The 24,556-nt window shown below is 42.7% G+C and overlaps 1 protein-coding gene across 3 annotated transcripts in view; it reads left to right on the plus strand.

The window, feature by feature from the left end:
• The window catches only part of LOC117157503 (uncharacterized), a 167,083-nt gene that overhangs the window by 81,587 nt on the left and 60,940 nt on the right, over positions 1 to 24,556 (plus strand). The window lies entirely within an intron of this gene.

Consider the following 24,556-nt stretch of genomic DNA (forward strand, 5'->3'; position numbering starts at 1 on the left):
TAATGATTATCGATTCGACGTGACGGGAGTGCCGCTAATTAATTTGCAGCAGTTCCACCTTTACGATCATTGACACGATGCGCCGCCTACACGAATAAAATAATTCCACCGATACGTTTACCTCGACGTGTCACGTATTCTTCATACATCGGCAATAACTTCGAGCTTTACGGAAACATAACTCGATCCTTTTTTAGGAATTCTCCGGCTCAGGCCGTGCTTTAATTGGACAAAACGAGTATAAAATCTAGCAAGCCATAATTATTGAGACATTGGTGTTTTTAAAATAATCCATCGATCCTTTCAATTTCTTAATTACTGAAAATATCGTGTTTCAAAAACAAGCGAACGACATAAAGGCATTGACTGTGTCTCGTTGGAGGATTTAGCAATTCATAGTCGCGTTAATACGATTCGTCGCATCGAATCATTCGCTTTGTCGTCCATCGTTTCGAATACTGCCACGCGTATAACGGTGTGTTGTCGACGAGGAACGAACGATCGGCGCGTGAGTCGATAGCTAGTCGACGATAATTCGTGGTCTCGACAACTTTGTTCGCTTTGTCGCAACATTTTGCTCGCGCGTAATTATTCACACCTTGGCGTTTATAGCAGCGTCGACGAGCAACGCGCAGAATTATTCCGGAAAATTTCCGGGAAGGCTGGGACGGTCGCGAAGCTGAGACTCCGGAAAGAAACTTTCGTAGACGATCCAGCAGAGCTTTTGTGTCAAAGTGGAGGCAAATTAAACCGTCTGACGCGCTGTATCGGAAAGCTCGAATTCGAAGCTGAAGGAAGCCAATGAAATACCTTTCTCCGGGCTCTATGTAATTCAAGATCATCGGTGTAGAAGGTTGGCAAATTCGGTGGCTCACTCATTTTCATACAGTCCTTCATTTTAATTACTTATTTTATGAATTATTCTAGCTATCCTAATTATTTCATCGATTATTCTAACTATTTTTATTACTTTCGACATTTTCATCGTACTTTGCGCATCGTGCACCAGTGGCAAAGAATTAAACGCGTCAACGCGTTGATTCATAGATTCGATAAAACATGGTTGGCTGATTTCGTGTCGATCGCTCGTTTCGATTCTCGCCGGGTTATTTAGTTTTCTCGAGGATTTCCGCCCGACGCGTAGAATTATGTGAGCGGGACGAACAATGCGGTTATCGGTTCGTCGTTGAAAAATACGCCAGTGGAAAGTGTTTTTTTTTCTCTTCTCGTTTCTTCCTTTTCTAGCGTGGTTCAAGCCGCGTCGCGTATTGCCGCGTCGCATCGTTGCGAATATTTTCGCGATATCTCGCGACGTACACGCTCCAAATACGTAATGCGGCATTTCGACGATCAATGTTGCATGTATAGCCATGCTTCGATTCCTGGTATGCATAATTCATCGCGCCGATTTCCGTCCCTTTTCCGGGCGGTATCCTTTTCTTCCACATCTTCCTCCTCCTTCCTCACCCCTTCTCGCGTATATTTTCACTTTGTTTTCCCACGTGGTCGTAGTAAATCTATCGTACTAGAATACGTTGGTATAAGTTGAGAAAGTTGGTATGTAGTTGAGAAAGGGCCAAATGCGACCGTGCAAGAGATATAGAGAGATTCTCGAGGAAAAAGAGTACAAAACAAAATACACTTTGTGCCGGTGGCGTACACATACGTGAAGTAAATTGCAGATACGATGCAGAACGTGTTAATGTTATACTACGAAGAATGGAGCACGATTACTTCGATAGATCTGCTTAAATAAAATTAACGAGTTTGACACCATTCGAAAAAATGTCACTCGTTTATCACAATGCGAAAAAGCGAGTGACTAATTAAATCCAGCAGATAGTCGACAGAAGAAAAGATTCTTCCTCTTGCACGCATTATCGATGTTTTCCTGGGTCTTGTAATTTGTAAAAATAATTAGACGTTCCATTGAATGAGGCGTTCGATTCTCCGGAGGGTAAACGGCGAATATCGTTAATTAGAGGCCGGTGGGTAACATTTAGACCGCACAGGTTGGCGCTGGCAGCGTGCCGAGGCCGTCGGAAATTTAAGGGTAGAAACGCCTTTTGATTCCCTACGAGCGTTTCGTGTTTCCGCGCGGCGTATGCATAATTCATTCTAGACTGATTTCATTCGTGCATCGCTGCTCCTTTGTCCTCGTCGCCGGGAAACGCTCGCAAGCGCGCGATGCCGCGATTAACGATCGACGTTCGTGACAGTCGGTGCCCGTTGAAAGGTTTGCTTTTTTCATTAGCATCCCCGACATTCCCCTTTGGTTCGAACCCGGCCTCGGCTCGCTTTTCAACCCCTTTCGCCGACGCGAGGCGTCGTAGAAATTCCTCCAGGGTAACGACATCCCTTTGTGACGCGTCCCACCTCTTCTACTCGCTTTCAGCTACTTTCAACGTTAATAAAGTTATCTATTTATTATTCCTAGTTCTCGCTCTGGGGAAAGATTAGAATCTATTCGGCGCTTACCTCGGCATCGTTTTAACTCGGATTCTCCTATCACGATAATCCTTCCAACTAAGACTTTAATCTTCGGTGACCAACAAGAAACGTACAATTCTAACCGAGAAGGCGCAGGCGATTTCCCCGATATTTAGCCAGATCGACTCGAGAATTAGTTCGTTTCGCGTTGCCATTGCGCGACAAGCGGTTCCACAGTTTCCAAGATCGTTGCCCTACTGAAAACCGTATCCTCGTGAATGAGACGCTAGTTTCCACGCAATGGCCAAGCAATTCCATTTGAGAGACGCGGTTAATCTCGCAAAAAAAAAGAAGAAAAAGAAAAAGACGTGGACGATGTTCTTTTCTGTACGGTAGAAGCAATCCACAGAGTTAAAGGTTGGGAAGAGGGCCGAGGAAACAGCGTTTCGTTGTATTACGCGTGGTCGTTCGGCGAATTGCAACGAACAAGTATCCGGGAAACGACATTGCCACTCCAGGGCCCGTGCACGCCATTGTTGATTCATCGCGTTCATGATACTGCAACGACAGAGATTCACGAGCACGGCACAATTCAACAAGGGCTGCCGCATCCACGTCTTTCATTTGCTCGTACGCTTGACTAACCTCGTGTTCATGGAGTCCGGCGTTCCTCCGGAACCCCGTGCACGAATCCTTATTGCATTCTTGTGCTTCAACATCTCGATCATGAGGCTTTTAATAAAAAACAAAATTAGCGACAGAGGAGAGCGACCCGCGTTCGAAATTACTCAACGATTCGTGACAAATTCGAGGCGAAATTTAGAGATAGTTTATGAACGAACTCGATAGTTAATAGGTGTCGATGAATCGTTAATGGATGACGATGAAGCATTCACCATGGGACTTGCTCGGTAGATGTAGCATTCAGACCGATTGCAAATAAATACGTTAGTGGTCTATGTTAGCGGCCGTTGTGAATTATTTCTGACTAATAATTGGCTAGATTTAATGGATAAAATTGTAGAATGAAATAATTAAAAGAGCGAACAGGCAGAAAGTAAGAAAGTGGAGAGCGACGGATAGGTTGATTGGAGTTTGATTCTCGATAGAGAATCTGGGTATTGTCGGTAATTTCTAGCATCGAAGCAGTATGTATCTAACTTGCCTAACGAATTCTGTAAGTTTTGACAAGTTCTTGACTAAGTTCCAACGAGCTTGTCTTAGATAGAGGAGTTTTAATAGTCTCGACGCGACGGTGGGAAGAGTTTGACATCGTTAGGATCCATCGCATCTCTGAACATTGACGTGAACATTCCCGAATAGGCGTTTCGCTATTTGTGATGCAGAAGGTTAATCACGCAAAAGGGGAATGTATTCTAAATAGAGATTTGTCACTTTACTTTGCATATTTGATATATATCTGCATATCATATATCATATCATATCTATCTATTTTGTATGCAACATTTTCCGGCTACATACATCTTTTATGTTATAGGTATTCCCAAAGCGATATGTAAAAGAATTTTCACCGATGTTTGCTACAAGGGCATGACAATTAAAACAATGCAATAAATAAACAACGTTATGTAGTCATTAATGCTTTTGGGACATAAAATGAGACATTTATCTAGCCAGAAACTGTATACTTCTTCACCTTTGAATTCCCGCAACCTACCTATCGCCATCACCGATTAATTTCAAACTGTGCGACCATCTAGAGCTCAGCCATCACCTCGTAGAAAAAACATCGATTTTCTCCTGTAAAAGAGGATATGGCGTACACAAACTACAGACCATAGTTGCGGGCTATTATTTATGAGTAGATGGACGTTTACAGCGTCATGCAGTCCAAGTGACCATCTGTGTTCCACTGTACAGATCCGTCGGCCACACGAGGTCACGGTTCATTGGTGAACTCTCGTGTAGCTTTACACGTACGTGTATACCTAATTCATTAATCAACTCATGCGCGCGCAGGGTCACGAATACCGACGCAATCGCGAGTGCGATCGTAAATCATACGATCACGTTGTACAGGGATCAGGGTGGTACCCTGCAGACCGGCAGCGAAGTGTTAATTGTTATTAATAGCGCCAGTGACGGATGATCCTCCGAGAACATGTTTGCACGGTGTGACAGAGATTCGTGGGAAATATTTGAAACGAGTTCTTTCGTAGATCGCCTTTATCGCTCCAAGGAATCGATAAGTAGACACAGAACGAATGTTATACCTGTAGGAAACACTTGTGACAATAAATCACTGGTTATAGGGTATGACGAATTAAATCGAGGATCGGATACGATGGACATTGGATAGGAATTCGAAACTGAAACTGATATCGCAGATGAATGTGATACAGAGAGCTTGTAAAATGAATCGATAGTTTTTACAAGTAATTTAAAACGTTTCAAGGAACATAAATATCTATAGCTTCGTTCAGAGCTGTACCGTGCCAATCTAGAACCAGTCTTATCTTTCAAGTATATCTAGAAAATTGATTTCGAAAAGTTGGCACGACCCAGTTCTGACTACATCAATTGATGAGTCCATTTAACACTTGCGTTAACCTTCCTTCTTATGCTTTATAAAAGCACGGCGATACGTAAAAAGAGTTTCAGGATGTATAATAACGTGCTTCGTCGAGCGACGTTACATTCATCCAAGAAGATGATCGGTAATACGATGATAAAAGCCGTCGACACAGAGATGAAACAGGCAACGTATTAACAGCGGAGCATTTTTGTCCGACCACCTAACAGCCAGTATAAATCATCCGGATTTGCATCTCGAACTAAGTAACGAATGTTCGATACCGGTCATCGGCACGTTATTTATGTGCCTGGCGTTCGAAAGCGAAAAATATTCTCCTGTAATCCGTCGCGATTAATCATTATTAGTCAAGGAGCGAAGTGGTAACCGGAAAGATGGGATCCGATGCAACGAGTTGCTAGGTTTTTTAGACGATGCCCGAGAGCGGTAATTTGCGCGACGTGATGAGAAACGAACAGTTCGATTAACATTTCAAAAGAAACGGGAACAAAAGCGATTCGTTCACGACGATGAGCGGGGTTTCGTCAGTGAAAAATGTTCGCGAAACTCGGTCGATGTGTTCCAGCAGCTCTACAGGGAACAAAGAGAAAGAGAAGCAGGTGAAAGTAAAAAGTTACGAGAGTAAAAGAAGAAAAGAGGAAAGAAGAAGAATAGAAGAAAGAGGAACAATAGGAGAAAGAGAAGAAGAAGAAAAGGAATGGTATTTGCGAGTATTTGCCACGATGATTTCGCAAATTGGATTGGGGGCGTGACACGTTGAAACGAATCTATCCCAATATGGAGTTGTTCGAGGCGGACACGGTGGTGGCTTTATGCGGTTGTCACGGCGTTGTTTATATGGGCTGGCATGTTGTCACTGAAAAACGATCGAGTGGCCACAAAAGCTCGTACGATAATTCCGAGTTTTCCGTGTCGATGTCTATAATCGATCTCGCTCGGGTCCAAGCGAACACGGGACAGATCTGCCGGACATCTGACGGTTTTTAATCCATCAACGTTCATCGTTCCGAACGGGCGGACGTCCCTTCAACGAGAAAATAAAAGACCTTTCGTTTTCGAAGCTCTTCGCCCGATTGGGAAGATGAACGCATCGATTGTATCTCGAATGGTGTTGTGTTCGGTCCTCTCGATATGACGTTGATTTCAGCTCCGGTCAATTCTATTGTTTTACGCCCACCTATAATTAGTACCGTGTTATCTACCTCGTTCACGTCTATCGAGGCACAACAGAGCTCTTTTGCACGATCATCTACCAAATTGCGTAAATAACAGTATTAGCGAATCGACAAGTTACAAATTGTACTTGTAATTATATACTTCTCTTGTAGGATCTTACAATGTCGATCGACGATGATCGTATATGACCCGTAATTTATTCAATTGACTTATTTCAATTGACTATTGACATTTTCGTTATTACTGACCAGACTTTAGCGACACTAAAAATTTTGTAACCTGTGACTTGTCCACTAATTCGCTTCGCTGATAACGCTGTTGCCATCGTACAGGAGGAAAAATTGCGGATCAAGGACGGAAGTGCCATTGAATTTTTCAACTCCATTTCCGCGGCGACTTAGACACACCGCGGTGAAAATCGACCTTCTAGTCCGCGTCCGATTTCGCCGCGGCTTGTACTTCGCGTTATCTTTATTTCATGCGTTATTTGGATTTAGGATTCCGGATTAAAGTTCGTATTCCCTTTAAAGCCGCGAGTGTACCGTCGAGATTTCAGTTTACGTTACGCCAGCGCGGCTCGTTTGCTCATTAGATATGCGTTTGCATAGCTTCATCAAGTATCTCCAGTTTCATAGTAAATTTCGGCTTCGTCTAAATTATGCTGTTATCCCGGTGACCTTAGTCGGCTCACTGGCAGTGACGAGGGAAAGCGCGAGTCCCGGACTATTCTCTGCTAACTGTGATCTTACTCGAAATACACCCATGTCGTCTGACGGTATAATATTTTAACAATTGACGATTATTATGGGTAATAACCATTTAAGAGTTTGAGAAATTAAACGATCTGATATCCAAACAGAGTAGAATCTAATCGATGAATATTGAACCCTTGTTAAAGCTATCATGACTGTAAAATTTCAGCTAATTTTTCTAATAACAATAAAATGTATAATCCGACCTATTTGACTTTATTCGTTTCTTGATTTGAGAAAATACAGTGAATTTTCATTTATGATAGGTTTGCGAAGAATCTGAATAATATTGCTCTCTGAATAGGAGCAATTTAAGACGGAGAATTGATAAAAGAATCGAGGAATAAATAGCAGAATGCATTAAAGAATCGAAACGGCATTCTTTTTCAAATACGAGGATAAATGCCGAATAAAAGATTGGATCGAAATAAATAGATAAGAAAGAAAAACCAGTAGGAGAAAAAGATAGCAACTCCTCTTGGACATTCCTGAACGATAATTTTAATAATTCCTTGTCAATGACAAAATCTATCCTCCAAATAAAATATTAAACAACGCATTCGCCGTTGGTAAACGTAGACACGAGGTTTTAACGCAATTATCGAAGTTTGTGCGTCGTGTTCTCTTTGTTTCTTTGACTTGTAAATGCGCGGAAAGCCAGATATTACTTCCAGCTGAATGGTCGGCCAATCGATTTATGTATTTCGTTTTACGTACGCGTTGTCGGAATAATTCCTGTGACAAAGGTAAGGAACGGGTCGACAGAACTTTTATCGTCGAACGATAAATGTAAAAGCGCGGCTGTAATCCACGATAGTAAAATACAGACACAAAAGATACGATTCGTTCGGTAATCGTTGGTTTTTCCAGAGCGGAACTGAGAAGTGCCCAACCAAGAGTTTTATAGAAAGCAAATCAACTGTGAAAGCGTGAGGATTTAAAAAATTCTGCTCGAAAGCTGTTCTTGGCTGGAAATCGGAAAGATTCGAAGTCCGATGGTCTCGAATAGAACATGTGCGCGAATTTCCTGCAAATCCTATTAAACAACGAAGTATTTATGAAATAATATATCTATATCTTCAAAATAATTTGGAATCAATAAATAAAAACCTGATACCACACATCACTCTCCCTTTTTTTATAGAAAAGTAACTTCACGTCAACAAACAATTTTTAAAAATATTTTCCCCTAGTCATCGAATGATACAAAAATGAAAAAAGAAAAACAAACGTCGACTTATATTATTATCTTTTATCCATGTAATTTACATTTACAAGTCCTGTTTTGGGCATTCGATCAGAGTTACGCTCCGATCGAGCGTAACAAAAGAGAATACGTAAACTTCGACAGAAATAATCTAAATTTGGTGAAAAGGCGGTAATAGCTTGGAACGCGTAGTTCGCAACTGTCGAATGCACCTTTGCTATTTTTAGCGGCTCTCTGATTCACCTGGTAAGATTAACTACTCTTTCATCGCGTTAGTTTGGCCTGCTATTTGCCGTGCGCTTTAGACCGAGTTTTCCGGATGCAGGTCGTACGGAAAAGCTTATGCCACTCTCCTCTGCTTCTTTTCCGTGTTTCCTCTGTTAAAGTGGTTTAATCTGCGGCAATCTCCCGCCTCCTTCCTCTCTCTCTCTCTCTCTTCCTTTCGTTTCTTCGTTTCTGTTGCCGGGCCACCTCCTTCTCCCCTTCCCATTCCCATTTAATTCCATTCACAAGCAACAGCTAATTTTAAAAGGCTACACGCTCGATGCGCCGCCTTAGCTCGTGAAACCGGCTGCCTCTTTTTCCGCTTCTTTCAGCCTGTTCAGTAGAACGAAACTACCCGTGTCTGACCGCTGGAATTAAGCAGAGATATTGTCGTTAGTGTGGGATCGGCCCCACGAAAGAAGATTAACCCAAGTGCCATTCAAACGAATTGGTCATCGTGAATTCTTTACACGAGCCGGAGAAATTTGCGCGAAACGAAGTTGAAAAGGAGCGAAACGTGGCAGCAGCCAATTCCTCGAGCTCCTTCGTGTACTTACACCACCGACCACTTTACCTTGGCTACCCACATCTTGTTTCAATTACCTGCTGATCCATGTTCGCTGCAACTCGAATTAAAGTACCAAGCGGGTCGCGTAACGAACTTCCGTGGAGAAAGACACACACACAGGGCGCGTGAAACGCAAACGCGCGGGACCGAATGATCTCGGGGGATAAACTCGAATCAAGTAACTAGTCGAGCAACGCTCTGCCCGATTATATTTTAAAGCAAACGACTAAGAAGCCTACGAGTGCCGGCGAATCGTTAAGCACGAGTCAATATTGCTGTAGGACTGTCGTATAATAATCAAGCACGCAGACAGGAACAAAGCTCGGTGGTTGGTTCAGCTGCAGGCTGGTGTCGGTATCGATCGACGTTACCAGATTCTCACCGTCGCTTTATTACACGGTCACGGATCGCCGATCGATCGGTTGCTTTCTAGATCGATTACATAGGCGCAGTGTCGCGCTGCCCGCATGGATCTATCCGCTGTGTTGCATGCCGAGCGTGTCACTCGCATAATGTATGTATGCGCATGGCAGCTGATACGCGGCGGTTTGCATTGGACGGGATCGATGCGCGTGTACAAGCGTCTACCAACCGTCGCGAAATAGAACGGCAGGATATTAATGAGATCCACGGGAAATTTCATCCTCCGCTGGCTCGTGTCGAGAATCGCGACTGGATTTCGTCTTGAGACGGTGATCCTGATAACGGTGATAACCACCTTTGTAGGGAGAAGAACAGAGAGGTTTGCAGGGAGAAGATCAGAGAGGTTTGTAGATGAAGAGGAAAGAACACGCGTTGAGGAGTATAATTAGAACCGAGTTGGCAACCGATCGTTTTACGATACTACGCGTCAAACGGGCCAAGGAAAGATCAAATTTAGTTATTACGATATACAATTATTCACCAGTTGCTATACACATACAGTTGGATGTCAGAGAAATTGTATGGTTGAATGTAAGCAGAAAATCCAGAACAATAAAATTACGTTGATTTTCAAAAAGTTAGTCGTATAATCTCCGCCACTTCAATTGTATCACGATTTTAGAGCCACGATGTATAGACAGGCGCATTTTCCTCTCTAATTTTCATCCTCGTAGCTACTCCTATTCAAACTCATCGATGCTAGCAACTCGTAACTCGTGACTTGTAAAATTTCACCGATAATATCGTTTAATTATGCAAGAAGGTCTAACACGATCTTTAATATACCTAATTGATTGGTATATAAGTCTCTTAACAAGTACAACGGTGTCCAAGTACCTTTTATATAACGCAAGATCATATTGTACAAGCATATAAATGAAAACGCTAAGAAAACGCAACATCTCTTGTTAAGCGAGACTCTTCAGTTATTAAAGCATCGAACAAAGATGACACGGTTTGCCGCGTCAATGCATCTTTCAAAGTTTCCACAATGATCGTGGGTTTAATTGGTCGTGAAACGATGACACTTTATATCTCTGTGAGACCAGAACGGATTATATACTACGAGATTAAGCGTCCTTATATTGAAAATTGCATGACAATGAGGTAAGAGAATGGAGTATATTGCGGAGTACATATATCATAGCATGCGATCTACTGCAGTGTTTATTCTCGGTCCTCGTAATAGGGAACGTTATTTCATCCTTGAATCCTTAAAATGGCCGGTTCCTTAATTAGTCCCTATTCCAAGACCTAAGAGGAAGCAAGTCATTTGTTATCACTGAGACATGTTCACATAAGCTATACATTTATCATTGGAGAATCTCGCAAGAACGGTTCGTATCTAGATTCATCGTTCTCGCTTCGTGGAAAATAAGGCGAGCTTCTTCGCATCGAGAGGTGCTCGGGAATTGCACGGTATTCCACGCAGCGAAGTCAATTAGACTTGTTGAAAGACTGTGCCTATTCGAAACGAATCAAGCATTGAATTAGTTGGCTCCGTGTATTTACGCGAATTGTAGTCGCATTCAGCTCTAATTGGCATATAAAGTGCATTAAATTGAACGAACTCGTCCGGGACAATGGCGGAACGCGAGGAAATCGCGAGCTAAACACTGCTCCTACGTTTTGAAAAGCGGAAGAACTGTCGAGCGACAAAGGAAGGCTTGAAATTTGATCGAGCAAATTGTAAGACTCGGACGCTCTTCTGTCTTCTTCTTTTTTAGGTCAACGACTGATTGAGACGTCACAGAGAAAAAGATATGGAAGAGAAGAGCTCAAGAAAGTTTGTCTATACGTTTCTATTACAAGGATGGGAAAAACAAAGTCGATTGCAGAAGCACGGAGCTGGAAAATTCGAAGAAAAGTTTGTCTTCTCTTAATCTCACGGCCTGTCTCAATAGATTCCGTGCATATTTATCGTGGACTTTAGGCGCCTCTGGGAATGCTTCGACGAATAATTCGTTTTCAGCGCGTGCTTAACTTCCACCGCTCGGATCGTAACTTTCAAATCCTTCGGATACTTCCGATCTCGATAAAGTAAACGATAGCGCGACCAAGGTTCTACCAAGCACGGAGCCAGCCTGCTTAGTCGATCGATATACCTTATTCCACTTTTAACCGATTAATCAAAATACAATGATGCTCGTATAAATTTTGATTTGATGTCAAATGATTTGATCAATGGAAATCAAAATAGAAACTTCTAAGGATGTTTCAAGTCAATTAAATAACAGATCGTACCGGTAAAATAACGGATGTCTAAACTTAGGTAATTCCAATAATCTGAACAAGGTTTCTCTCTTGTTCTTGACGGATTTATTCCTGGTTCGCTTTTCGAGGAATTTGAGAACATTTTTGGAATTAACTTACTCTCCGTAATCACAACCACCTTTATCAAGAAGGAAGAAAAATTCTCTTCCTTTATGTCGATTACTTGGCGAACTTCAGTAAAAAGGGGGATTCTACCTAAATAACAAGAGGTGCCTGCGGAAACGAGGTTGAATCTCAGGCTGATTCGCATGTGTAAAATGGAACGAGGCCGAACGCGTGCGATCTCACGTGGTAATTCGGTAACTGAGGATGCACGTGCACGCTCGAGGGTATTGCTATCGATCGGTCGAAATGGTTGGCCGGCATGCACATCGGCGCGGTTCACCATCGGCTAAAGTGCTATGTAATATTCAACCCCGAAGTATCAGCTGCGCGGATCGAGAGGCGACTCGTCCGACCAGTAAAAACGCTTGTCGTCCGGTCTGCTCCGGTTCTGGCGTGTTGCCTCTGGGAAATCAGGTGGCAGTTACATTTATCGACCGCCTACTCCCCGGAGTTTCCCTGACAATTCGTGGCCAACCACCTGCACGCGTTCCATCGACGCTTTTCAACGTATCCGATGGACGTTCTGCTCCCCTTTTCCTCCTTTTCACCCTGCAATATGTCTCAAGCTCATGAACAACCGATTGGACCATCAGATCTCACGATCAATCCCTGAATTTAGATTCACATCTTGAGATGCGGATATCGGACGCGCAGCTTGTACGTTCAAAGATTTCTTTGCAGAAGGGAAAGATGTTGAACGGGGTCACGTGCATGTTTCTTTGACGTTTTATCGACGCCTCCTGATCGAGTCTCTTGATACGATGACGTAAGCGAGTTTCTTTGTATTTTGTTTTATCGCAGATCCAAATGCCGATCTATTGTACGTTAAATACCTCGACACTTTTGTCCAATACAGATCCTTTCATCGAAGAAGAAGAGAGAAATGGAATCGATCGAATTGAAGGAAATTTACCATATGTAGACAACCTCTGTCGTGGCTTCTGTTTGAGCGCGTCGCGAGCGCCAAACAAATTCCTCAGGCTCAGAAACTGTAAAACGAGGGATACACTTTGAGACAGTCTCGAGGCGGGGAATTTTCCGAATAAAAGGAGTCTCCCTGTTTTCTTTCTCTTCTGGGTATTTCCCAGTAGAAATGTTTTATTTATAAACACGTAAGAACGGGTGTTTTATGTAAAAGCCGCCAAGTACTCCCACGGCGTTCCTAACAAGTACTGTTCACCGGAAGGATGATAGTTTCGTAGCTCGTTGAAGGGTATCGCGATCCATAGAACGAATGTCTCGAGTGCTTTCGGGGTGCGGAGGAAGGCAGGCTGAATACGCGCACTCTGTTATGCGCGTCGAAGGTGCTTAAAGGAACTTGGAGCTTCTCCGAGAGGTACCAACCATGAAAATCGAGGATACACTTTTAATTAGTGCACAGTACCGAGAGAGGAAGACTAAGTGGATAATTTAATTATTCTTCGCGCACTTGATTTCCATCAAAGCAGTATGGAAAATCATAAGTACCTTTTCTGCATGGCGCGCAACCTGGATGATGAAATTGGAACGCTCTTATTAGACGTAAAGTTTCATCGTATAAGCACTTAGTTAACCCTGTAGAACCAAAACTTACAGGTATAAAATTAAGTTTCGAATAGAGCGAGGCGTCCAAAATTCAAATGCGGTAATTAGAAACTTCATTACAACTGTTAGAAGTTTTTATGAAGACTTAAGTATGCTGATTCTATTCTTGACAAATTTGAAAAGATACGTCAAGCTACCTACCTCAGCTGTATTTTTTTCTCTAATATTAAAGAGATGTCTTCGGTATTGGTAAAATACTGTACAATAGAATTCTTACCGATACGCGAAAATTCTTCGGTTTCAATCTTATTCCAATGATGCTCTTAAGACGTAAGAAGCTTTTCATTTGCTTGTTTAAAAATTGTGGTTTAAAAATATCGATGGCCGTGGTAGTAGGATTTTCAACATTTCAGACCGAATGTGCCAATTCGAAATGCAAATTTAAATTTACATATAACCGGTGCAAATACAAATTCAAATTCAAATATGATCGTCAAACATACAACTTTCAACCTGACAATTCAAAATTCAAATCTGTCGATTCTCTGCAACCCTTTCCATTCATATATATTTATATATCACAATTGAAACCAAGAATTTATGCATCACTTTGGCAACCTCACGGACAGTGTCGTGGTCCATAGTCATCGTTTCATATATGTATATATCTTCGGACGTTGTTACGCTTTATTATCGATATTTGGTGGAGCAATGAATCAGCTGATAATAAAGGGGCCATGGCATCGCGTCCAGCGTAGACCGCCCTGCCGTCGTTTCGATAACGTCCCACGGGAGAGAAATATCGTATTACCGTTACACACTACCGTATGCCATTCTAGTTTCCCGCTCTATCGGAATTCACGGTGATCGTATCGCGGCCAAATAATACCGGGAGGTTAAAGTGCGCGACCGTTATAAATAAAAGCGCTGTCGCGCGGTTGCCTTTGATGTACCAGCATACATTCCTAGAAACTTTCTGTGTCGCTTTATGCGCGAGAACAATGAACCCGTTTGCTATTTCCGATATCAACGTTGATAGTCGGAGCCGCGTGCTGGATTTTTTAACCGGGACGCCATTACGGAAAAATGTAACGTCTCATCGCCAGAGATTTCACCGAACCAATTTTCTTCCACTGATGAAACGAGAATCACGACGACTTGTATATAGTATAGTGGCTGACGAAGGTATCTGCATATGTACTCGCAGATTCCTTTTATGAATACATTATGCGCGTTGTATGAAAGCTTTCTGAAATTTCATTAGCAGTGTAATGAGACTCGACTATCCTCGATATATGGCCAATGTTTGAGACCAATCTAAGGGCGTATGTGCGTACATAAGAATTTAATGTACGTATATAGAAGTTGCAAGACATTTAATACAAACCAAGTTACATACAAGTAAGCGTTTAAATACCTTCGTGAGTTACCGTATGTAGCTACGTGCTTGAAACAATTCCTAATAGAACGAAAGGGTGAAACTTGAAAAAGAAAAATTAAGCGATCTCTCGTTGGTCTGTTCAATGACTCGCCGGTACTCGACAGTCTCAAAGAAGACCGCGTAAAAATAGAGAAGTGAGAATAAATATTGGCGAAAAGTCTGGAAAGCTGGGCAAACGAAAACACGGGCACGCGTTGGAAGTTAACGAGAATTGGCTGGGGCCAAGTTTGACGCATGAAAGAAGGTATCGACGGTGAAAGGCCGATGATATATAGGGTTCTTCAAAGTTCGGGCAAGTTAAAATGGAGGTCGTCGTCGAGCGAATACGAGAAGTTTCGCCTCGGCGAAAAGAGTCGAAGAAACTTACGCGCGGTCTTCCGATATTCCAACAGAAGCTTCCAAGGCAATAACTGCTTCTCTCTTACTCTTTACGATTACTTTCTTCGTTCCTCTCGTTGTCAATAGCGAAACAAAAGCTCGTCGGAACGTCTGGTTCACGGAGAAGCGATATTTCGCAGGCATCTGCATTCGTTTCGACGCGTGCCTCTGATGCATTCCGATCGTGGTGCCGAGCGATATCGATCGCGTTTATCACCAGCCTATCAAAGTGGTGTTTAAGCTACTCTATGCTATAGCGAAGGTAATCGAGCGAATGCAATTTCGATCAAAATGCCGGCAGGCTTTCGCGATAGTGGCACGGGCGCAACGCGTCGTTCCCCAAACGCTTAAGCAAAAATTATGAATCCCAAGGGTCGGTGACACGCGTTGCAAGTCTCTCTCTCTTTTCTCTCTCTTTTCTCTCTCTTTTCTCTTTAGCTTTTTGTTCTCCGATATCTGTCTGCCGGAGTCTAACATTTACACAACGTTTCACGTCGTAAAGTTGCCCCTCGTAAAATTTCGCGTTACCCTCGTGGCCGAGCGTGCTCGTTTATCAATGTACCTTTAAGATGTTTTCTAGTCGTTACCAGCGGCGTTCGTTGAGGCTCGGCTGGCCTTAAATAATGGCAATCGGGGACGATCTTGCCACTGCACGCTTCGTTGAATCTCCTCTTTGCTTGACGATATAAAAGTCACCCTCGAGAGTGTCGAGAGAACGTCGTTATCTTTCGCGAGGATCCCGGTAGCTGTTCTACGGCGTGGATAGCGAAAAGGAAATGTATAAGAGGCAGAGAGAGAACAGGAAGATGAAATGAATTTATCCGGGACGTCTATGTGGTACGCGTTAATGTTTCTTTCGCGATTTCTTCGGCGCGACGTAATCGTGTTTCGAGAGAGCGTGACGTAATCGAATTTTTCCAGCGAGCCACGTTTATTCTCCGGATGTGAGAGAAGGAAGCACAGTGACAGCGTTCTCAATCCATTATTGAAAAGTCTGCAAGGTGACAGCTGTCAGCCGGTACACGCAAGCTTTATGTATCGGTGTAGAGTTCCATTGTTAGAGTCACAATGGGCTCGGCTTGATATGTAGGTTTCGTTAGCTCGGGACAATATACAAGATATATGGAAATGGAATCCTTTTTCGAGCGTACATCGTATTACACGTTGAATTTTATTTGGCTTTTAGGTTTAAACCTCTTCTTCTGCCTTGCTCTAGCGATCGTCTACAAGCTGCCACTCCAACGTACCAACGTACCAACGGCAATCCTTAACCTGATTTCCCATTTAAAACGGTCGGATATCTTTATTTGTGGCAAAAGTTTCAAGCTGTATAAGAATATATAGAGCGGAAGATGAGTTCGTCAGATCGATTCCTTTGAACAACTTCGAGATTTCGAAGATCCGTGGCTCCCATTGGAACTTACCAATCCTAATTCTTCTGGCAGCGAAACTTTTATTTCATCGACGTGGCTGCCGATGAATTCCATTGAAACTCGCGTGTAATTGAAGCCGTGAGGTGCGCGCATCGAGATATATACGCCTGTACGTGACTCGATGCAAGGATAGGCATTTTCAGAGGCCACGCAAAAGTTTCGCCAAGCTTCGTGTAGTAAATTTCAATACATCCAGCCACGGTCCTATTGGCTCGGCAATTTTCCTCCGGAATTTCTCACAATTGTATGACGCGTCGCCGTGGCTCGCTAATATCCTCCGCGGAATATTAAGTTTCCTGTTAAATGCGATTTTCCCGCGGAATATTAGAACTCGAAATATATTTTAAAACTCCGCTTCTTGTATTTGGTGTTCTCTATAAATTGTACCTTCGGCACGTGCATAGATTTGTAAAAAGTACTAATGTCAAAGTAATCAAGCGATGCTTCAACATTTTTCATTTATACTATTATGAAGACATGGAAATAAGAGTAACAAGACGGTAAAAAGACAAGAGATGCTCCGCCTTTTAATAAAGTTCAACTCGCTTTCCATTTTGCACGATACTTGGATGTTCATCTTAGCTTGCACCATCTTAGGCATAGGCATGCTGGACGCCTCTAAATCCACGTGTCTTCGTGATCGAAGCTACGGCAGTAGGTTGATAGCTACTACCGTTATTTGTTCCAAATCCCTTTCTTTCTCTACTTCGAACACTGTTTTACGATTTCAAAATCTCGACCACCGGTCCTTTCTCCTTTAACCAGCTCCCTTTACATCCTACTCGATGCAACGTGGACTTAGCCGGTAGAACAAGCACATCGAAAGAGAAAAAGATAGAAGGAAAGTGAGGCAGCGTGTCTTAAAATGGACCGTGCCTGGAAATTCGCCGCGCACTTCAACGACTGCCGCTCGTCATTCTCTCGAAGAACTACGGAGCTCTTACTCTCCGACTTGCACGACGAAATACGACGACGAGTACTCTCCAAGACGATGGCCCGAAAATATTCCCGGTTCTCGTTTCGTGGTGCTCTCGCGAGAATTCCGTAGGCAGCCGGGGCGGGAGGGAGGGAGGGAGGGAAGAAACGAGCTCCGGCAGCAAGCAGCCTAGAAAAAAAGATCGACGATGCGGAAGAAGTAAAGCAGGCTTATGCAGGAACTCGGGCAGGGACTATTGCTGTAGCAGGCAGCCAGGTAGCTCGCAAAGAAGGAGAAAGAGGAAGCAGCTAGGCTTCTCCAGGGGCAGTTTCTCGGAAAGAAGACAAGGGAGAAGATGAAGGAGAGAAGCTGAGGGAGAAGACGGAAACTAATTTTAGGCGTTAGCTTATTGGGCAAAGCTTCGTACAGCGGCTCGGTAATCCTAACCGCCTGATTGAATTCCTTTATAGCGAATCTTTCCTATTTTCTTTCTATCCGCTCCCTTTATCGGTGCCTCGAGGCGTTCCAACCTTCCAACACCCGCGCTTTATTTCAAACTGACTCTGCTCCACTCCCGCACTCCCCTTTTTTTTTTATCGTCCTTTATACCTATCGCTTCCATCCGCGTAATCCGAGTCACGTCCTGAACGACGACGAATTCCCGATTGAATTTGCTCGTTTGTTGGATCCCTGAGTCGTAAGTTCCTTTGACGGAGAAAACTTGCGTTTGTTAGTATGTTTCTGTAGAAAAATATTCTGGTTCTTTATTTCAGATCGCACTCATGAACGAAGCTTTTCTATGATCGTCTAGCGGCTAAGCGTATGATTTTTATACCTTGAGTCAATTAAGCCATGTGTTTAACGCGATCAAAGTACGCTTGTACTAAAACTATCATTCGTTTTGAGGGAAATATAGGAGCGAGCTCTGCGAAGAACGGTTTTAAAGTCTAGATACTATCTCTCGTTTTCATAGATCCTACACGGCAAACCGGTAGAGTGCAGGATAGGAACTAGAAGAATGTAACGCTTTGAAGGAATTCACGACAACAATGCTCGACGCCGGAAGGAAATCGAGAGGCAAAAGAACTGTATATTTCCAACGTATAACGCCTCGAGTAGCTTTTCCCTGGCGGCAAGGCTAGTTCTCAAGAGTGTGTAGAAGTGACGCGAGATTCGGAGAACGCGAAGCGAAGGTGATTTAGAGGTTCCCTGAGAAATTCGCTTACGCTCAACTTGGAGCTGTTTGCGCACAGGTATAAAGTGCATTGTCAAATGTATTGGAGCTGGAACAGACACGCTCGTCTGTAATACGGATTTAATACGGACTTAATACGGTTTTAATACGGAGCGGACGACAGGCTACCATAAATACATTTACAAGTGTAATTAAGTAACGCATAATTAAATACGTCCATTTAGAGCGCGTTGATTCGAGGATATAATTAATATGCTCTCTCGATGCGTATCGGCGAGAGACCAGCGTGGGAGAACGAATAAGCAAACAGGCAAGCGCGTTTATTTTCCGCTTCACCTTTACGGGTACAATCGTCGCCGTGGTCAGAGAATTTTTCGCTGTATGTACATCGCTGCAACAGGATGAACGCGAAAAGGGCCATTGAACGAACGTAATGAGAAAAAGCTTTGGCGCCGAGTTTGAATTAATTCGAATGATTAAACGAAATGCAACGAAACTGTGCACGGACTCGGTCGAATTTTTGCGTAAATCCGTTACTGATGTGAGTTCGAACCGACCAGTTTTTATCCAACTCGGCAATTCCTTCCTTCATTTTACAGCTTACGAGTTCCTGTTTTACTTCCTTTTTACTTCCTTTTTACCGAAAATGATGTTGAAACTATATCTTCTTTTAGCAATTTTCTCCGAAAGGAAATCTATCCGCTCGTTTTCTTCCCCTTTGCTCCTTTTTGCCCAATCACGCGAGTCGAAGAACGACTCTACATCGAAACAATAACCATCCCTTCCTCGTCGTACGTCTGTTCGCTTCCGCAGATATAGAGTTTTGCTCGAAACGAAGCGTTTCGACGAGGACGAATATCCGCCCGAGATATGTTTCCTTTACGCCGGCCTGTCTGACTTGTCACCGACTAAAACTACTGCGTGATCCGCGGATTTGTTGCCAGCGAGTTTGGGATAAGGGAGTTTGGCTGGCTTCTTTTCCTCTTCCGCTCTATCTTCAAACTTCCACCGGCAATCTATCCAACCTTTCTCTACCAAAGTTCGGCATTTCGTGTCCTTGCGCAAAAGAGAATAAAAACTCGTGAAGTTTATGCGCCATTTGCTTATAGTAAAGATAGAGTTATTTGAGTCAGCTAAACCTCGACATTTTGAAACTCAATCTTCAACTGTGCATGGAACAATCGAATATCTTGTGCATTATGAGACGCCACTAGTCTCGCGGAGAGTAACAAAAGAATAAGAGAATACCATGTACTCTAAGCCCAGCAAGAAAGAATACTAAGGACGAGACAATGAAAAGATATTACATAAGAGTTAGTAAATTAAACAAGAAAATGATTACTAGAAGTAAGCTAATACACATACGCAATTGAATTATAATTTCTTATTCATTCAAAATACATTCTAACCGGAATATTCTCCAAGGAAGAAATATCCTTTAAATGGCTCGATCATTTTTTCCAAGCACGTCCATTTCCATCGCAACAGTCTATGGAAATTACCACCGAAAAGAAGGCTCAAACGACTTTCATAAAGAGAAAGAAAATGAAATAAAATTAAAATCCGAGAATTCCCGGAGGTAATTGAGGAAACAGCCAAAAGTTTCATTGGCCTAGCTCAAAAATGAAAAAAAAACGCGGGCAAAACCCTCTGATGAGGAGAAACAGCTGGGTACTCTGCCGAAGAAATTCTTTTTTTCCAGAGGAACTGGTTCGTGCCGCGGTCTGTCACTTTGCCAACCCTTTCAACCCCTCGAGTGTCTCCGTCATTTTCTGCAAAGTCAGCCGAGAACGATCCAAGGGTCCCCTCGGCGGAAAGGAACGAGATTCTCGAGACCGGATCGCGTTGGAGAAGCTGTTGGCGGGTCTGGCAGACAGCCCGCTTTCTTAATCGGAAACAAACGTTTAGCCCTACCCCCCTTTTTCATAGACCAGCGCTGCTGATCGCGTGTTCCGGGCATGGCCTCAATTTTTATCGCACGTTACGTCCGGATCGTCCAGTAAATTGAACCTTTGCCGTGTACAATTACGTTCCACTTGGCGAACCTCTTTCTACTCGCAGCCTCCTATCCCCGCCAGTCGACTCCCCTGGGGGATTTTCTCGCTTCTGTTCTCGAAAATTTGATTTCCCTTTAGCTCGTGAGCCAACCTTGAGCGAACCTGCTGTTCGTTTTGCGGCGGATCTTCACCGAGACTCGTCCCGTGTATCGTTCGAGATAAGGCCAAGGAATCTATGAACGAGTTTCTCACGAGTGAGAACGCCCATCGACGTATAGAAGTATCGATCTGGATAAGTACGAAGGACGAAGCTTGGTAAAGACGTTTCAGGGTCGATCAACGCTCGCAACGACCCTTTCCACTGCGGTTGATAGGGGATAATTGTCGGGCAAGCTTACGAGTAACGCAATACTGGCCGTATGGAGTTATATACTTAGCAGCATACTCGTATATACTTAGCAGCGAACAGATCTCGTCAATTTACCGTCCACAACAGCTGCGCTTTCCATTAGCGGGCGAACGAACGGGCTACGTGAGCTCGAGTTTCGGCCGCAGCTGCGAAAATTCACGCGGAAAAATTCATGTTTCCGAGGGGAAATTAGAGATACAATAATGTGGCGGAAAATTGATAACCTGACACGTCTGTTCCTTATATAGTAGATCGATTTACTTATATTCGACGATGGCTCGTGTATACTCGGATAGGTTCACGAATAAACTGTACCAAGATAGTTTTAGTCAGCATTTTGTTCGGTTAACTTCGAAGTTACTAGTGAATACTTTACGTAGCTTGTAAGGGAATCCAATCGCGTTTGATTAAATATATAGCCAACCGACTTTCGCCAGCTTTGGCCGCAGCTCTTGAACCGACCTAAGTGGTTCCAGCATCGCTGACTCGGACAAAATTATCATCGTTTATAATTCTCCTTCCCCGAAAAGGAAAGCTTCAATATTGCTGACTCCATTAGCAAACATTATTTATACCAGATTTATACCAGATTAAGGTTCATGTGCCAGTTACATGAACTACTATGCATATACTAATATATCGTAATTGCAAAAATGAAATATCTGTATGTGCTCCTAACTCGGTGACCAGAGACCGCAATACCCAGTGATCCATATTTTAGATAATTCCTTAATTCCAACCCGCTTAAAGCGAAAATATAAGCAATTAGATCGAGGTGATCGAGGTTATCAAGAAAATTTCCATCGTTTCCACCCAACGTCTCCCATCCGTATAATCAAAGAACCTCCTAAGACGACACACGCGAATTCACAAGGTTTGTTATCTGGTGCAGAGCACAAACACGATTCTCCTCTCTCGTTTCATAGTCATACGCTCGGCAAAAATTGCCCGGTACAGCCTCGGGGAATCCGGCTTCTGTTTCTTCTGTTTACTCAACATGTTTCCATTTCCACGGACCGCGAACGAAACGCAACTAGAAGAAGAGAGGAGAGGCAGGGAAAGGGGAAAAGAGGAAAGGGACCGCGCGAATGCAAACGTGGCCACAAACCAGAAACGGAATTCATGGGCCGAGACAAAAGGTAACCGAGTCAATGGCGTGGTTACGATTCGAAAGGATTGGAATCGCGTCATCAACGCAACCGAGGACTACTCCTCTCTATTCTCGTGGCTCCATTTTCAACCGGATATGCACCCATGTTTCGAAGATACGATCATTCGGATTTATTCCCTGTTTTTACTTTGATCCGCTTTCGACGCGTCACCACCGAATCCGGAGACTTTATGATACACCGTGAAACCCGTTTAAAATGTTTCTCTATTCTCTTGCGGCTAATTCAATGGCTATTCCATTGTTCTATACGTGTCTTCATGCATATTTAATATTATGCTGCAATACGTTCGTTTCGTTTTTAACGCTTGGTGATACATCGTCTTTTGGATCTTTTACCAACCTCAGAGTCATAAATAGAATACACAGTACAGTATACTATACAGTAGCTATAAAAAGTATTTACACGTATCTTTCCAATGAAATATTCTTTTCATCGTTTCATTCTATAGAAGACAGGGAATGTGACATAACATGTTTTTCAGCTGTCATATTAATTTCCAAAGTTATTTCACGGTCTTGCTGATAAAAGTTTGTTGCGCTCGATAAACGCTCTTTTGTAGAATTTTCTGCTTGTCATGAAATAAACAACAATTTCGTTGCATTACAGTTTTCTATTACCAAGGAAGCAAAAGGAAAAATTGTGGGCATTGTGTAATGTTTGCTAGTAACATAAATTCCTTCTGTGTTTATACTTTTTACACAATGCTCTCAATTTTGCGGCGTGTTTTTGCCTTCCAGTGGCAGAAAAGCGTAATACAACGGAAATGTACTTTATATTCTGACACGTTCAACATTTCCCTCACCGGCCACAACAAATGTAAATCACCGGTCATAATAAATTTTGATCAACGTGACCGCTGAAATGTAACTTTTAAAATGATACGTGACTACTATTAATAGAACAACAACAACAACAACGAAAAGAGAGAAAAATAAAACCACCGAAGAAAAATAGAACGAGTGAATGTTACAAGCTAATAACAATCGTTCTCGTAATTTATCTGTGAAAATTGAATCAAAAAGTTGAAATGTTAAAGTAGATAGTATCCGTGTTTATGCAAAACGACGGCAAAAGCAACGAGTGACAAATGAAACGACAACACGGCCCGATAACGTACGAGTGATCGTATTTTTCGCGTCAACTTTTATCTCCTGTTGCTTCGCTGAATATTTTCGGATCAAGCGATTTACAATTAGCCAGATCGAGTCAGTTTCCACTTTATAGCGACTACGAAACGTGTTCTACGAATCCAGGTCACCGGTTTGCGACTGCCAAGCAGCGATTCTCGTTTCTCATGTTAGACGTATGCCGAGATGTTTCTTACAAAATTAAAAATCATTTTGATGAAACAATAGTGAAATTGTGGCGCAAAAATGTAAGTTTCACAAAATTATAATCCTATATAATTCTGCGGTGAATACACTTGCTTATACGCTAACAAGGAGAATGAAAAAGGTATATTAATGTCTCCGGTGAGCATTGTAATTTACTATTTACGTCTGAAAGAAGACAGTGTATTTTTAGTAAAGTTTCAACTTTGTATTAATTACAATTTTCTATATAAACATTAGGACCAAGGTACGCTCCCACACTGTCTAAAAATGCGAACACTTATCATAGCGGATTTCAAAAACTTTCTTCTTCGAGGAAATTAATAGCAGATTCTGCAAGGAAGTTCCTTGCATGATTTGCGAAATCGTACCGCAACAGAAGACCCGGATGTTGGTCGGATATTAACGAAGCTGACGACTCTTCCCTGTATCCCAAAACCCAGGGGCAGCCTTAATTCGCATTATCAGCGGCGAGAAAGAAAATGGCCAACTCGCGGAAGCAAGGAGCACGGTTCCACGGCAATACTTGCATCCCTCGGTTGTCATTTTCCAAAGTAAGAACCGGCAATTCGACCGTGACTTGCTTCTCCTGTTCTTCGATCGCGAGAACTCGTGATTAGATGTTGTAATTACGTGAACTTTCCTACCCTTTGCAAAATTCTGTCTTCCTAGGATAATTACGAATGAAATTAGAGTTTCTTGGCGTAACTTCTGTTGATATTAATCATCGCAGACGAAATTAGAAACGCCGCACAGAGTTTTAAAATTGCCTGACTACGGAAACAACATAGAAACAATCATACTGTTGCGGACCAACGTCACTTAACTATTCCAGTTACAACATATATTTATCTTTTCGTATAGAAAAGTCCTTCGTAAATGAATAACATTCTAATTAAAGATCTTTAAAAATATAGAAACCCAAGGGAAGTCGGAATTAAGTAAAGCAGAATTCCAATTCTCTGAACTTGTCAGAGAACAAACGGTTTACATAGGCGGAGTTCATA

The sequence above is a fragment of the Bombus vancouverensis genome, chromosome 14, assembly GCF_051014615.1.
Source record: "Bombus vancouverensis nearcticus chromosome 14, iyBomVanc1_principal, whole genome shotgun sequence".
NCBI classification, from domain to species: Eukaryota; Metazoa; Arthropoda; class Insecta; order Hymenoptera; family Apidae; genus Bombus; species Bombus vancouverensis.